This window comes from Capra hircus, chromosome 3, assembly GCF_001704415.2.
Source record: "Capra hircus breed San Clemente chromosome 3, ASM170441v1, whole genome shotgun sequence".
Lineage (NCBI taxonomy): Eukaryota > Metazoa > Chordata > Mammalia > Artiodactyla > Bovidae > Capra > Capra hircus.
This window is the reverse complement of record NC_030810.1, coordinates 118,538,350-118,555,957: the sequence shown is the minus strand read 5'-3', so window position 1 is coordinate 118,555,957 and position 17,608 is coordinate 118,538,350. Positions and strand designations below refer to the sequence as shown.

General features: G+C 41.3%; 1 pseudogene across 1 annotated transcript; it reads left to right on the top strand.

The window, feature by feature from the left end:
• On the top strand, positions 13,320-14,567 carry LOC102189638 (annotated as a pseudogene). Its single transcript, XR_001297327.2, has one exon. The product of XR_001297327.2 is annotated as a protein kish-A pseudogene (transcript).

Here is a 17,608-nt window from a genome sequence, read left to right as displayed (position 1 = left end):
ATGGGTTTGGGTGGACTCCAGGAGTTGTTGATGGATAGGGAGGCCTGGCGTGCTGCAGTTCATGGGGTCACAAAGAGTCAGACACAGCTGAATGACTGAACTGAACTAAACTGAAAGTGTATCTTAAACATGACCTTTCCAGAGGCAATGTTCCCATCTTTGAGTCCATACTACTGGTGACTCACACATTAAAAAACTATTTAATTTTAGAGTTGTTTTAGATTTACAGAAAAATTACAAAGATAGTATAGAGATTTTCCACATATTACACACCCAGTTTTCCCTATTATTGATGTCTTATGGTACATTTGTTTCCATTAACAAGACCATATTGAAACATTATTCTTAACTAAAGTCCACACTTCATTCCGGCTTCCTCAAATGCTTTTTCCTGCCCCAGGACCCCGCACTGCACTTAGTCCTCATGTCTTCCCAGCCTCCTCTTGGCTCTGACTATCCCTCAGTCTTTAGACCTGGAAAACACCCAGTTACCACAGAGTTCAGGTCATCCTCTCCCCCATAGCCCTGGTTGGATGTGCTTCCCCTAGAAAGGATTTTCACATCCAATCTTGGGGCATTAAGGGGAAACCATAGAATCTGTTTGTGGAAGAGCCTGATACCCAACCACTTGGGGGGAGCTGGGGTCCAGGGTGAGGGGGGACACAGCACAACCTAGAGCCCCACACAGCAGAGATATAATAATGCCAGTTTCCTGGTGGGTTCTTCTCCCGAGTCCTTACTTTGGGCTTCTCAGAGCCAGGGACCTTGTTCTTTCAGGTGAATTTTACCCTGCTCTCACCTGGCCAGCTCTCAGTGGAGAGAAACAGGAGAGCTTCCTGGGTTCCCCTGCCATCCAGCCCCTGCCTCACAGTCATGCATTTTCACAGCAGCCATAAATCTAGGGAGATCAAAATTAATACCCCACGTTGCCCCTAGACCACTGTTAATCACATTAGCCACATGCCTTAACGCCTCCCATCCTCCTTTTTAAAAAAATTCTCTCCCTCCTTCCTCCTTTCCTGCACCTCCTTCATCCTAGCTCCTTTCCCCGCTCCTGACCAGGCGAAGATTAGAAACAAACAAAAGAATGTCTAATCTTGTCATCTCTGGTCTGTTTCTTTTCATTTCCTAAGTTAAATTCCAGATTGGTAATTACATTAGTCATCCCCAAATCCAGCCTTCCCTGTGGGGTCGGCCCCCTGAGCACTCTTTTCCTCACTCTTTCCTGAGGCTGAAACATGGTTTATAAAAAGCTTCTTTCCCTAAATTTCCAATTTGTATTCTCTCTAGAACCTTGTCCCTTTGCAGAAACCGGTCATCTTAGTTAAACCTGAAGCTGCAAAAGCGTCCAGAATATAACCTTTCTCCTTGTTACACCTTCTACCTTGCAGCCAATTAATGATGCAGAAAGCTAGCTGCTGTGCCTGCAGCTCGGAAGAAGATGAATTAAGAAAAGGCTGGTGGGAGGCCCTGCTGAGAATGGGGCCAGGCCCTGGGCTAAGATGGGATGGAATGTGCAAGGGCTTTATGAAAGCTTGGGCTGGGTGTGAAACGGTGTACAGCCATACTGACCTGCAGGGCTGCTGCTGAAAAACTAAAAACAGAGTGTGTCAATTTTCCTTACGAATTTGCCACTTTCTCATAGTAGCTCTGACTTTGTCCTGTGGACAGGGCAGGGGCAGTTTTCCTCGAATTGCAACCTGTACCTCCTTACCTGGCTCTGCCCCAAATAACACTGATGCATTCCACCTGAGAAGTTTCTTTCTACAAACACATTGGCACCTCCTTTTTGCATTTATGACAGAAACCTGTCCCTTTTATGAGAAGGGTTTTTTTGTTGTTGAGGCTAGTGGTCAGAAATGAGAAATTTGGTATGTGTAACTTTTCAAGAATTTTAAAATATGGACCATCTTTTTTAAAAGTCTATTGAATTTTGTTACAACACTGCTTCTGCGTCTGTTTTGGAATTTCTTGGCTGCAAGGCATGTGGGATCTTAGCTCCCCAACTGGTGACTGAACTCGTGACCCCTTTCACTGGAAGGTGAAGTCTTAACTGCTGGACGGCCACGGAAGTCCCAACTTTTGTTATTTAAAGATCAGTCAATGGTTTTTTAAGTGACGTTATAAGAATTCATGCTCTTTCATTAGTTATCCATTCTGGGCTGAGGGCTCTCAAAAATTAGTTTTCATGACCCATTTGCTCTCCTAACATTCACTGAGCCTGTGTGCAGGCGTGGCGCTAGATGCTGAGGATATTGAGAGGGACAGTGCACAGGCCTGCTCTGAGAAGCCTAGATGGGAGGGGGACAGAGACTTCTTAACAGAAAAATTATGTGCGTGCAAAAGCACGGTGTGTGGTGTGATAGAAGCCTCAGCAGATTGCTATGAAAGAACAGGGAGGGAGCACCTCACTTGCGGGAGGTCAAAAACGTTTTCACCAAAACACTGACCTTTCTGCTAAGCTGAATTAGTATTCTGACTCCCAGTTGTTGTTACTCAGTTGCCTAGTCCTCTCTGACCCTTTTTGACCCCATGGACTGTAGCCCACAAGGCTCCTCTGTCCATTGGATTTCCCAGGCAAAAAACTGAAGTGGGTTATCATTTCCTTCTCCAGGGGATCCTCCTGACCCAGGGATGGAACTCAGGTCTCCTGTATTGGCAGACAGAGTCTTTACCACAGAGCCACGGGAAGCCCTTGACACCCTGTGTTGTATCGCAATTCAGTTATACCAGGGTTAGCAGAGACCCCCCCCAAATTAGGGGTATAGTCACATATGAGACTGTCCCCACTACAGATAACAGCACAAATTTAAGGGGTCCTTAGCCACCTGTACTTCTGGCTGATTGGCTGTGAACTCAGGAGTTCTTGTGATCCCTGCAGTTTCCATAATTTGCTAGAACGTCTGACAGAACTCAGGAAAGTGCTACATTCCAAGTTCAGTTTTGTTATAAATGATACAGATCAGGAAGAGCCAAATGAAGAGAAACACAGGCTGAGGTCTGGGAAGATCCCATGTACTCTCCTCATGGAAAGAGGGTGCATCACTCTCTGTGTATATCAAAGTGTTCACCAACTCAGAAGCTCCCCTCAGCGTTGGTGTCCAAAGTTCCATTACACATGCTGCTGCTGCTGTTGCAGCTAAGTCGCTTCAGTCGTGTCCGACTCTGTGCGACCCCACAGATGGCAGCCCACCAGGCTTCCCCGTCCCTGGGATTCTCCAGGCAAGAACACTGGAGTGGGTTGCCATTTCCTTCTCCAATGCATGAAAGTGAAAAGTGAAAGTGAAGTCGCTCAGTCATGTTTGACTCTAGCGACCCCATGGACTGCAGCCTACCATGCTCCTCCGTCCATGGGATTTTCCAGGCAAAAGTACTGGAGTGGGATGCCATTGCCTTTTCTGCATTCTACATGCATAGCTGGTTAAATCACTGGCCCCATGATTAAACTCCATCTCCAGTCCCCATTCCCTCTCTGGAGGCTGAGTTGGCTCAAAGACCTAGCCCTCTAATCACAGTCCCAGTGACCAGCTCCCATTCAGAAGTTATCTAGGGGCCAGGATGAGTCACCTCATTAACATAATGACAGCCCAATGATCCAAGGGGCTCATGAATAACAAAGATCCTTCTATCACCCTGGAAATCCCAAGGGTATGAGAAGCCCCATGCCCAGAACCTGGGGAAAAATTCAGACAAATCCTTTATAAAACAGTTTTTTTATACTAACATGTGGTTTGCTGGGAAGAAACTCCCTCAAGTGATTAAGGGTGGCAGCAAGGGTGAACTTGAAGATCACTGGCCTCAGCTGGCCAAACACTAAGCTGAAGATGCCCCTTGGCCCCTGTAGGCAGGGTAGCAGGGGAGCTTAGCTTGTATGGAAGATAATATGAGTTACCTTTGTTTCTCCTCTCCTTCATTCTCAGTTTTGCATCTCTCTCCACTCTTCTTTTTCCTGCAGTTTCTTTCCATCAGTTTCTCCAACTTTTCCTGCCTAAATTGCTTAAAGTTGTGGCCCAAAGCCACCCCAAAGCCCACTGAAACCCCATTACATCAAATAGTCCTCTCTTCTAACTGACCCCCTCCCCAAGACTCCGAGTCAAATGCCGATCCGTGGAGCCCCTCCATTGTATCTCATACCAGTAGCCAGAGTGAAATCCTATGGAAGTCATAGTAACTAGGGGTTTCCATTCTTTAAAGCTGTCCCAACTCCAAAACAAAATCATGGAGATTTTACAGAAGCTTTGGGAAGAAGAGAGGAAATAACATTCTCTTGAGTCTCTTTGATGTCAGCTCTGCCTTACATCATGGTCTTCCCTTTATCACTGAATATATCCTTGTCCTCTTCTGGGAGGTAGGAAAGAAATCATCATCGTCCTTGCTTGGCAGACTTAAGGTTTGTCCCAAAAAGATGGCCATGAAAGAGAGAGGGGTTCCTCTGATGGGACATACACTCTGAATTCTCTCTCCTTTGTAGGGGTTGGGGCGTTGGTAGGAAAAAGTTATGTAAAAGAGGATAAGGATCAAATTGTAAACAAATAAAAACAGTTTATTTCCAGGAGATAAAGATTTTAAATAAAAATTCTCATTTTTCTCAGAAACATTGAGTTAAAGGGGAAGATATTTTAATTTTCTTAAAGAGTCCCTAGACATCTTCCATTCATTCATTCAACAAATATTTATTGAACATCAATAATGTGCCAGGTACTGTTCTAGATGCTTGGAAAATATCAATAGCAAGGAATGAAATTGAAAACCATCCCTATGCAAATAGTCTTTTCAATAAATGGTGTTAGGAAAACTGGATAGCCACATGCAAAAGATAGCAACTGGACCATTATCTCATACAATACATGAAAATTAACTCAAAATGAATTAAAACTTGAGTGTGAGACCTGAACCCATAAAACACCTAGAGGAAAACATGGGCAATAAGCTCTATGACATCAATCTTGAAGATGATTTTTGAATCTGATACCACAAGCAAAAATAAATAACTGGGATAAGATCAAACTTAAAGGCTTCTGCATAGCAAAGGAAATCTCAACAAAATGAAAAGACAACATAGTGAATGGGAGAAAATATTTGCAAATCAGATAAAGGGTTGATATCCAAAATATTTTTAAAATTTAGACAATTCAAAAGCATAAAAATCAAACACTTTAATTAAAAAATGGTCAGAAGTTATGAATGGATATTTTCCCAAAGAAGACATACAGATGGTCAATAGGTGCATAAAAGGTGCTTAATATCACTAATTATTACGGAAATGCAAATCAAAATCACAGTGAGATATCACCTCACATCCATTAGAATGGCTATTATCAAAAAGTCAGAAAATAACAACTGTTGCAAGGATGTGGAGAAAAGGGAAACTGCACTTTGGTGGAAATGTAAATTGATACAGTCACTATGGAGAACAGTGTGGACATGCCACAAAAAATGAAAAATAGAGCCACTATATGATCCAGTCATTTCACTTCTGGATATTTATCCAAAGAAAATAAAAACACTAGCTCAAAAAGATTCACATCTCCATGTTTATTGTAGCATCATTTACAATAGCCAGGATATGGAAAAACCTGTGTCCATTGGTTAGATGAATGGACCAAGAAGGTATGGAATGTATATACAACAGAATGATTTTCAGCCAGTGAACAGAACAAAACCATGCCACTTGCAACAACATGGGTGGGCTTTGACGGCGTTAGGCTAACTGAAATGAGTCAGAGAAAGACAGATACTGTATGATCTCACTTATATGCGGAATCTTGAAAGACAAACAAACAAACAAACAAAAAAACTGAACTCATCAGAGCTACAGAGGATAGACTGGAGGGAGGTTGCAGGAGGCAGAGTGTAATGGGGTGGGCAAAACAGATGAAGGGGGTCAGAGGTACAAACTTACAGTTTTAAAATATTAAGTCATGGAAATGTACAGCATGGTGATTATAGTTAATAACATTGTGCTGCATATTTGGAAGTTGTTAAGAGAGTAATTAGAGGAAAAGAACAGAATGGGAAAGACTAGAGATCTCTTCAAGAAAATTAGAGATACCAAGGGAACATTTCATGCAAAGATGGGCTCGATAAAGGACAGAAATGGTCTGGACCTAACAGAAGCAGAAGATATTAAGAAGAGATGGCAAGAATACACAGAAGAACTGTACAAAAAAGATCTTCATGACCAGGATAATCATGATGGTGTGATCACTCACCTAGAGCCAGACATCCTGGAATGTGAAGTCAAGTGGGCCTTAGAAAGCATCACTACGAACAAAGCTAGTAGAGGTGATGGAATTACAGTAGAGCTGTTTCAAATCCTGAAAGATGATGCTGTGAAAGTGTTGCACTCAATATGCCAGCAAATTTGGAAAACTCAGCAGTGGCCACAGGACTGGAAAAGGTCAGTTTTCATTCCAATCCCAAAGAAAGGCAATGCCAAAGAATGCTCAAACTACTGCACAATTGCACTCATCTCACATGCTAGTAAAGTAATGCTCAAAATTCTCCAAGACAGGCTTCAGCAATACGTGAACCGTGAACTTCCTGATGTTCAAGCTGGTTTTAGAAAAGGCAGAGGAACCAGAGATCAAATTGCCAACATCTGCTGGATCATGGAAAAGGCAAGAGAGTTCCAGAAAAACATCTATTTCTGCTTTATTGACTATGCCAAAGCCTTTGACTGTGTGGATCACAATCAACTGTGGAAAATTCTGAAAGAGATGGGAATACCAGACCACCTGACCTGCCTCTTGAGATATCTGTATGCAGATCAGGAAGCAACAGTTAGAACTGGATATGGAACAACAGACTGGTTCCAAATAGGAAAAGGAGTATATCAAGCCTGTATACTGTCACCCTGCTTATTTAACTTCTATGCAGAGTACATCATGAGAAATGCTGGGCTGGAAGAAACACAAGCTGGAATCAAGACTGCTGGGAGAAATATCAATAACCTCAGATATACAGATGACACCACCCTTATGGCAGAAAGTGAAGAGGAACTAAAAAGCCTCTTGATGAGAGTGAAAGTGGAGAGTGAAAAAGTTGGCTTAAAGCTCAACATTCAGAAAACGAAGATCATGGCATTTGGTCCCATCACTTCATGGGAAATAGATGGGGAAACAGTGGAAACAGTGTCAGACTTTATTTTTTGGGGCTCCAGAATCACTGCAGATGGTGATTGCAGCCATGAAATTAAAAGACGCTTACTCCTTGGAAGAAAAGTTATGACCAACCTAGATAGCATATTCAAAAGCCGAGACATTATTTTGCCGACTAAAGGTCCATCTAGTCAAGGCTTTGGTTTTTCCTGTGGTCATGTATGGATGTGAGAGTTGGACTGTGAAGAAGGCTGAGCTCCAAAGAATTGATGCTTTTGAGCTGTGGTGTTGGAGAAGACTCTTGAGAGTCCCTTGAACTGCAAGGAGTTCCAACCAGTCCATTCTGAAGAAGATCAGCCCTGGGATTTCTTTGGAAGGAATGATGCTAAAGCTGAAACTCCAGTACTTTGGCCACCTCATGTGAAGAGTTGACTCACTGGAAAAGACTCTGATGCTGGGAGGGATTGGGGGCAGGAGGAGAAGGGGTTGACCGAGGATGAGATGGCTGGATGGCATCACGGACTCGATGGACGTGAGCCTGAGTGAACTCCAGGAGTTGGTGATGGACAGGGAGGCCTGGTGTGCTGCGATTCATGGGGTCGCAAAGAGTCAGACACGACTGAGTGACTGAACTGAACTGAACTGAACTGAACTGAAAAGAGTAAAAGTTTCATCACAAGTAAAAAAAATTTTGTAACTATGTGTGGTGAGGGATGTGAACTAGATTTATTGTGGTGATCATTTCACAATTATACAATATTGAATCATTGCTGTACACATGAAACTAATATAATATTGCATGTAAGTTACATCTTAATGAAAAAAGTAAAAAGGCAGGCAATATACTTAAGTAATTTCCAAGATCTTTATTTAAATGCCCTAGGCAGAGCTGTGTTAATCACAGATGAGTTTTAAAAAAAGTAGAACAAAGAGTTTCAGATGTTTCTATTAGTTAAGTGAAATAATCTTATAAAAAATGTTATTTCTCATAAAATATTGCTCTTACTCTGCAATAATTAGTTTTGGAAATGCTTAAGCTTCCTTTGTTTTTGAAGTTGAGATGTGATAAAAATTTATAGTAATTTAAAAAAAAGAAGAAAAGAAAAAGTCCTTGTGCTGGGGAAATTTACAGTTCTTTTGAGGAAAGGAAAACAAACCAATAAATATATAATATGGCAGATGGTAATAATTGCTGGTTAAGCAATTAGAGAGTGAGATAAGGGAGGGGACTTTATATAAGGACATCAAGAACAGTCTTGCTGTGAGGTGATCTTTGAAGTGAAATGAGAAATAAAGAACACTGAGGAGAGAGTTTTTGGTAGAGGCAACAAGTGAAAAGACCTTTAGGAACAGTCTTTACTTCTCACATCAGGAACTTGCTGGAGGTCAAGTGGTTAAGACTCCATGCTTTCACTACAGCAGGTACAGGTCCAATCCCTGGTCTTGGAACTAAGACCCTGCATACCTCAAGGTGCAGCCAAAAAAAAAAAAAAATTTTTTTTTTAATAAATAAATGAAAGAAAGGAGATGAAACTAGAAAGCTAGGTTGGCGTAATATATATATTTTTTAATCCTCACAACCCTAAAAGTCAGTACTAGTGTTATCCCTTTTAAAAAACTCTTTGCTTTACCAATTTCTTCAGCCTTTTCCTCTTCCCCTTTCTCTAATCTTTCTTCCAACTTTTCCTCCTTCCTTTCCATCCCTGATTTACTCCCTCTTGACAGTCTTATCTAGCATACTTCCTGGAGTATGCCCAATCTTATCCAGAAAATGGTATTTTTTTTCTCTTTTTTATGGTGGGGGAGAAGCGTACAAAGTCACTCACTCACTCTGCCCCAGTGAGTGACACTCAGGCACATGTAGCTGCCATGTGACCAGGGCACACTGCTGAGAAAGCCCTTCCCCAGTTCTGGGCCACCTGTGGAGCGAACCTCAGCTCTTCAAACCATGGGATGAAGACTTTCTGTCAGTGTCTCCTGCCAACTTTGAGGAATATGGGCAGCAAGACATGGGATGGAGAGGGAGGGACTGTAAAAACACATTTCTCTATCTGTCGGCAGTCAAGCTGAAAACTCACCAGGATCTGCCAGGTAAGACTTCCTAGTTCATGAATTAGAATCAGAATGCTTACCTCTCTACTTCTATGATAGAGGAAATAGTTGTTCAGCTTGTATTAATTTTTAGGACATGCATTTTTTTTAAAACAAAGTGAAAAAAATCTCTCTTAACAGTAGCATGACTTCCATATACTCTCCTCTTTAACCTTATGGCAAAAGATATGCAATGACTGAACCTCTTGACCTTTAAAGAAAACTCTCATTCATATGTACAAAGATAAACATTGCCATAAATATGAAGTTTAAGACTCTTAAGGAGAGAAATGCCTGTTGGAGGTAGTATCTGCCTTAGACAGAGACTAAAGATGGATTGAAACAGTCTCTCTGATTTGTTTCCTCTTTTCCATCCTCATATTCCTAAATTCCTCTCCTCTCTCCTGTCTCCACTGCGTCTATGGAAAATAGTAGGGAGATTCCTCGAAAAACTAGAGTAGCCATATAATCCTGCAATCCTACTCCTGCGTGTATATCCAGAGAAAATTAGAATTCAAAAAGATACATGCACTTTAATGTTCACTGTAGCACTATCTACAACAGCCAAGACATCAAAACAACCTGAAAACAACTGTCCATCAACAGAGGAACAGATAGAGTTGTACATGCACACAATGGACTATTACTCAGCCCTAAAAAAGAATGGAATAATGACACTTGCAGCAACATTTGCGCACCTAGAGATTACAATACTAAGTCAGTCAAAGACAAATATTATGTGATACCACTTATACGTAGAATGTAAAATATGATATAAGTGAGCCTTTCTATGAAACAAAAACAGACTCACAGATATAAAGAAAAGACTTGTGACTGCCAAGCGGGAGGGCAGTGGGGGAGTTTGGAATTAGCAGATGGAAACTATTATGGATAAACAACAAGATCCTACTGTATAGCACAGGGAACAATATTCAATAAACTGCAATAAACCATAGTGGAAGAGAATATGAAAAAGTATATATACATATGTAACTGAATCACTTTGCTGTGTAATAGAAATTAGTGCATTATAAATCAATGATACTTCAAAAATAAAAATACAAACCCACAGAGTCATGCCATTCCCACTTATAATCTCTCTACTACCACCTTTGTATCATCTGCTCTTTATGTCTCTGCTGTTGTTCTCACCACATTGTAGGGTGAAAAATTCATTTCCACATGGCCTCCACTATAAGCAGGCAAACTTCTAACTTTATTCATCTCTGCATGGTCCCGGCTACTTTGCAGGTACAGGAATGGTACATGAACAGCTAAGTGAATGAAGGGGCTAATTTCTGAATAGAATTTGGAGCCCTGCCTGGGCTTTACCATTCATATTGCAGCCACTGCAACAGCTTTTCTTGAGGCTCTTCTCAACTTTGAAGACTATTCTTGGTGCTTGTGTTCATTTACATCCTGGCTGTATTATAAGCTTTTTCTGTCTTTGTGTTTTGTCTGATTGAGATGAAAAGGTCACTGGTTTTCTCTCATAGAGCGCTTGATGCACTTCAGATGGCAAAACCCAGTGCTGAATGTATGTAGTCAGTGGTGAGCTGCTAATTCCCAGTACATGCCAGAATCATCTGCCAGAGTCAGAATGGTGCCCTGAGTCTTAGATAAACAGACTCCCCTGGTGGTCCAGTGGTTAAGAATCCACAGGAGACGTGGACTGGATCCCTTCCCTGGGAAGATCCCACATGCTGCAGGGCAACTCAGCCCGTGCATCACGACTGACTACTGAAGCTCTCCTGCCCTAGAGCCAGGGCTCCACAACAGGAGAAGTTCCTGTAAGGAGAAGCCCTTGCACCATATCTAGAGTGTAGCCCCCACTCACCACAACCAGAGAAACCCCCCACACACAACAAAGATGCAGTGCACACACTACATTAAAAAAGACAAACAGCTGGAAAATGACTTCATTTGTTCATTCACTCATTCGTGTATTAGTTGAGTAAGAAAATTTGTTCAATAAGTGTGTGAACTATTAACTGAGCCCCCATTATCTCAGGTGGGCTTCCCTGGTGGCTCAGTGGTAAAGAATCTGCCTACTAAAGCAGAAGACATGGATTTGATCTCTGGGTCAGGAAGATCCCCTGGAGAAGGAAATGGCAACCCCCTCAAGTATTCTTTCCTGGAAAACCAAATGGACAGAGGAGCCTGGCGGGATACATTCCATGGGGTCCCAAAGAATTGGACACAGCTTAGCGACTGAATAACAAACCTTAGGTATAAAAAGTATAAGAAGAAACATGGTATGTGTAGTTATAGGCCTTATTGTGTTTATAGTCCAGAACCCCTTGGGAGCTGGGGGAAATGTGTGGCCTAGATTATATAGCTGGAATACTTTGCTGTTTCCCATAGTTGCCATGAAGACCTCAGACAGAAGAGGAAGGAGGGGACCTCTGGTATCACCCAGCAGTTTCTGATATTCTTCCATCTTAGCCTGAGCTGTGGCCCTTTCGCCAGCTGCAAATACCACCCATGGGACTTCCGATTCCAGATGGTGGAGTAGAAGGACCTGTGCTCACTTCCTCCTCCAAGAGCACCAAAATAGCACCTAGCTGTTGAACAACCATCAACAGGAGGATGCTGGAAGCCACCAAAAACAACAACAACAACAACAACAACAAAAACCCACATCCAAAGACAAAGAAGAATACGCAGCAAGACAGTAGGAGGGGCACAATCACAATAAAATCAAACCCTGTACCCCCTGGGTGGATAATCTACAAACTGGAGAACAATATCAAAGACGTTCGCCCACTGTGGTGAAGGTTCTGAACCCACATCAGGCTTTCCAGCCTGAGGATGCAACAAAGGGACTGGGAATCCCCAGGGAACCTGGCCTTGTGGGCCAGCAGGATTTGATTATAGGACTTCCGGAGTACTGGGGGAAACTAAGACTCTGGTCTTGGAGGGCACAAAATTTTGTGTGCACCAAGACCCAGAGAAGAGGAGCAGTGACCCCATAGGCGACTGAACCAAAACTGCCTTCAAGTGTTGGAGGGCCTCCTGTAGAGGTGTGGGTTGGCGGGGGCTCCCCACAGGTGTGGGGGCACTGGAAGGTCCCCCTTGGGGTAAACCCTCTTGGAGTTCACCGTTAACCCTACCATGGAGCCCGCAGACCCCAGGACTTGGTCACCTCAGGCCAAACTACCACCAGGGAGGGAGTACAACTCCATCCACCAGTGGATAATTGGATTAAAGCTTTACTTAGCAAGGCCTTCCTCACCAGAGCAAGAGCCAGTTTTTCCCACCACCAGTCCCTCCCATCAGGAAGCTTAAAAACCTCTTAGCTATCCATCAGAGGGCAGACAGAAGTAAGAAGAACCACAATCCCACAGCAGCTATAACAAAAACCATATTACAGAAAGCTAATCACAGTGAAAAAGCAGAAAATTATGTCCCTGATGAAGGGACAAGGTAAAACCCCAGAAAAACAAGTAAAGGAAGTAGAGATTTGCAACATAACAGAAAAAGATTTCAGAATAATGATAGTAAAGATGATCCAAGATTTCAGGAAAAGAATGGAGGCAAAGATTGAGAAGACGCAAGAAATGTTTACTGAAGACCTGCAAGAACTAAAGAACAAATAGAGAGCAAAAATACACTAGAAGGAATCCAAAGCAGAGTAACCAAGGCAGAAGAACAGATAAATGACCTGGAGGACAGAATGGTGGAAATCACTGCCGCAGAACAGAATACTGGGGAAAAAAAAAAAAAGAAATGAAGACACCCTGAGAGATCTCTGGGACAACACTAAATGCACCAACATTCACATTATAACAGTACCAGGAAGAGAAGACAGAGAGAAAGGACCTAAGAAAATATTTGAAGAGGTAATAGCTGAAAACTTACATAACATGGGAGAGGAAATAGTCAACCAAGTTCAGGAGTCACAGAGAGTCCCAGGCAGGATAAACCAAAGGAGGAACATACCGAGACATAGCAATCAAACTGACAAAAATGAAAGATAGAGATAAAATATTAAAAGCAAGAAGGGTAAAGAGACAAATAACATACAAGAGAATGGCTGTCAGGCTATCAGCTGATTTATCAACAGAAACTCTACAAGTCAGAAGGGAATGGCATGACATATTTAAAGTGATGAAAGGGGCGCTGGGCCCGGAAGGGTGATGTGGCTGGGGCTCCGCCGGCCTCACTATGTCTGCCATTTTCAATTTTCAGAGTCTGTTGACTGTAATCTTGCTGCTTATATGTACCTGTGCTTATATCCGATCCTTGGCACCCAGCCTCCTGGACAGAAATAAAACTGGGTTGTTGGGTATATTTTGGAAGTGTGCTAGAATTGGTGAACGGAAGAGTCCTTATGTTGCAGTGGGCTGTATCGTGATGGCCTTCAGCATCCTTTTCATACAGTAGCTTGGAAAAATGCCAGAATTCTTCAGTCGCCATCAGATTTAAATATGACAAAAAGGGACTGATCTGCCGAAAATAATGGAAAGAATGGTTAACCCTTTTATCTCTGAACGTTGAATGAGCTACACTTTCAGCTGCTTTTCTCTTTTTTTGTTATTGGACCAATGTTCTATATAAATAATTAGGATGTAACATTTACTACCTAGAGTTGAAATATGTCTGTAACAATCAACCTCAGTACTGTCGCTACAATATTACATTCTGCATCTGTCATTCTGTTGTGCCAGATACCAGTTTTTAGTGAGGTATCTTTAAGGCACATAGTAGAAAACAAAATTGGTGAATTATTCAAGTTCCTTTCACTGTGATTTGGAAACGATAAATGTTTATAGAGTGAGACCTTTTTTTTTGGACTAGCTTTTTGATTGGGGGGGGTTCAGTTTGTGCTGGTAAGGACTGCATCCATGTTTAATAATGCTGGCTTTCCCTCTGGCCATTTTGAGCATTAACCAGAGTACCTCTGCTCCTAGCAATATGGGGTTTACTACAGGTGTTTGAGCTATTTAAAACAAGCCTCTGTAGTTCTTGAGGAGGAGGACAGATGTGACTTTAGAGGAAATGTTAAGACTATTGAGAAAATGTTCCTATTTAACATAAAATAATTCAGAATACCTGACTGGTGTTATTATCTCTGAAACCTCTGGTTAAGTATGGATAAATGTCTTAAGCAAAAATTTGACCAGCTGTCGTTCTGCAAATAAGACTACATGCTTAGAGTAAAAAGAGCTAAACAGAACAATTACAGAATGATAATCTTGGATGTGTTTTTCATTCTTTTTAGTGTTAGGTCTGTACATTTTAATTACCCCAAAATACAAACTGTGTTTTTGTTTTTTTAATACATTGCTCTCAATCTAGTTTATGTTTTCTATATCAACTTGAACTGGAATCTTGTATAACTTAGTAAGTGATGATAAACAGCTTTCAAATCTACTTACCATATGCCATGGCAAAAAAATAAATAAATAAAGTGATGAAAGGAAGAAACTACAACCAAGAATACTCTACCCAGCAAGACTCCCCTTCGGATTTGATGGAGAAATCAAAAGCTTTCCAGACAAGCAAAAGTTAATTCAGCACCACCAAACCAGCTTTACAACAAATGCTAAAGGAACTTCTCTAGGCAGGAAACACAAGAGAAGGAAAAGCCCTACCTACAGAAAATAAACCCAAACAATTAAGAAAATGATAATAGGATCATACATATCGATAATTACCTTAAATATAAATGGTTTAACTGCACCAACCAAAAGACATAGAATGGCTGGGTGGATGAAAACATATGCATGAATGCACTTCCACTTACCACATCACTCTGCTTGACCCCCAAACCGTATATAATTATTTTATATTGTTAAGTTAATCATGTTCCTATTATGGCTTGCAATTGTAATTGTGTGTTATTTTTTTGTTTGGCTATTGATTGTGAAAACTGATAATCATTTTTTACTATTGTGATTATATAACTACTACTCAACTTGATACCATTGTATCATGATTGGTCAACAGAAAAATAATATAAATCTATACCACCAAAATTAGGATCTAATAGAAAAACCTGTAATCACATTTTAAAATCCAGATGCATATCAGAATTATCTTGAAATTTTTTGAAAACTACAAATATTCAGTATCGCTTTTTTGCTCCAGAGCTCCAGACATGTTTCTGACGAGCAGCCACTGTATGATGATCCGTTACTTTTATCTAGTTTGCTTCACTTTTTCTATTTCATATTCAGTGCTCCCGTTTCATTTCAGTTTATGTTCTCCAATTTCTGCATCTCTTCTTTTCTCTGATGTTCTTTCTCAAGCTTTTATCAAGTATAGTAGGAAAGCTTTTGTATTGCTGCTGTTCAGTGGCTCAGTTGTGTCTGACTGTGACCCCATGCACTGCAGGGCGCCAGGCCTCCCATCTCCCAGAGCTTGCTCAAACTCATGTCCACTGAATCAGTGATGTCATTCAACAATCTTGTCCTCTGTTGTCCCCTTCTCCTCCTGCCTTCAATCTTTACTAACATCAGGGTCTTTTCCAGTGAGTCAGCTGTTTGCATCAGGTGGCAAAAGTATTGGAGCTTCAGCTTCAGCATCAGTCCTTCCAATGAATATTCAGTGTTGATTTCCTTTAGGATTGACTGGTTTGACCTCCTTGCAGTCCAAGGGACTCTCAAGAGTCTTCTCCAACACCATATTTCAAAAGCATTAATTCATCAATGCTCAGCCTTCTTTATGGTCCAACCCTCACATCCATACATGACTACTGGAAAAACCGTAACATTGAATGTACGGACCTTTTCGGTAAAGTAATGTCTCTGCTTTTTAACACACTGGGTTTGTCAAAGCTTTTCTTCCAAGGAGCAAGTGTCTTTTAATTTCATGGTTGCAGTCACCATCAGCAGTGATTTTGGAGCTGAAGAAAATAAAGTCTGTCACTGTTTCCATTGTTTCCCCATCTATTTGCCATAGATATAATATGTATACTATACATATTTATCACTGACTCGATGGATGTGAGTTTGGGTGAACTCCGGGAGATGGTGATGGACAGGGAGGCCTGCTGTGCTGCGAATCATGGGGTCAGACATGACTGAGCGACTGAACTGAACTGAATTGATACATAGTGATATATGTGTATAATACATATATTCTGGAAAACTTATTAATTTTTGCCTAACTAAAAGAATTGCGGCATTTTGATTCCACTTGTTTGACTTAGTATGAATAAAATGCTAGATTTCTAATTTAAAAAATGCAACAAAATATGCAACGAGTAACAAAGGCTTGCTGTATTCCGCAGAAAACTATAGTCAATATCTTGTAACCAAATATGATGGAAAATAATTTCAAAAATAATATATGTGTATTTGTATAACTGAATCACCTTGCTGTACACCTGAAACATTGTGAGTCAACTATACTTCAATAAAATATATGTATTAAAAAAAATACCACCCACATGGGACTCTGGGTGAGGGAAAAGGAGTGGCTGACCTCTGGGAGCTTCAGGCTGCAGGTGATATACGCCACGGAGGAGGAGACAGTTGGCTCTGCCTCAAGGCTGGCCAAGGAGAGCTGCCATGAAGAAAATAATGAGGTGAATTAAACTTTAATTTGATTTTTATTTGGCTTCAGCAGCCAATAAAGGGACAGCAATTTTCCAAGTCCTGTCACTGGTTGGAGGAATTCTTTGAGAACATCTGTTTTACTGGTAACAGTGACAATAAAAGCTTATCCTATATTGGCGGAAAGGCTGTCTTCCAAGCTCCTCTGAGCATTTTCACGGATCTTAACTGCACTTCCTTCCCACAGCAATCCCAAAGAAATGATGTTGACTTGTAATTAAGCTTCACTGCTGACCTCTTCTGCAGCCCTCTCCACTACTGCCTACTCAGCTACTCAAATCGCAGAGGAAGACCAGGATGGCCCAGGTGGGAGCCGGTCAAGTTAGAGAGTCAGAAAGCAGAGGGAAAGAACAAGGGGGTGACCTTCATTTATTCATTGTCCTTTGTTAAACACTGGCCAGATGTGTGCTGAGTTTTCAGGGCTTATGAAAGTATTCAGATCTAGATGTGTGGGCACAGGAAAAGTGGGGAGAAGCATTTCTGGTTGGCAGAGAGTTCTAGTTTTCTTAAACAGTAGAAAAATGCAGAAATTTCCTGTTCTCTCCCAAATCTTTTCTCTCCTTTTCCCCTTTCTCTTGATGATAATGCTCAATTTTTTTTAAAGGTTTTATTGAATTTGTTACAATAACCCGTGTTACCTCATGAGTTTTTTACCATGAGGCATGTGGGACCTTACTTAGCTTCTCACCAGGGATGGAACTGTCACTCCCTGCATTGGAAGGCAATTCTTATCCACTGTACCACCAAGGAAGTCCTTTTTAAAAATTTTTATTGATGTATAGTTGATTTACAATATTGTGTTAGTTTCAGGTGTACAGCAAAGTGAATCAGTTATATGTACACATATATCTACTC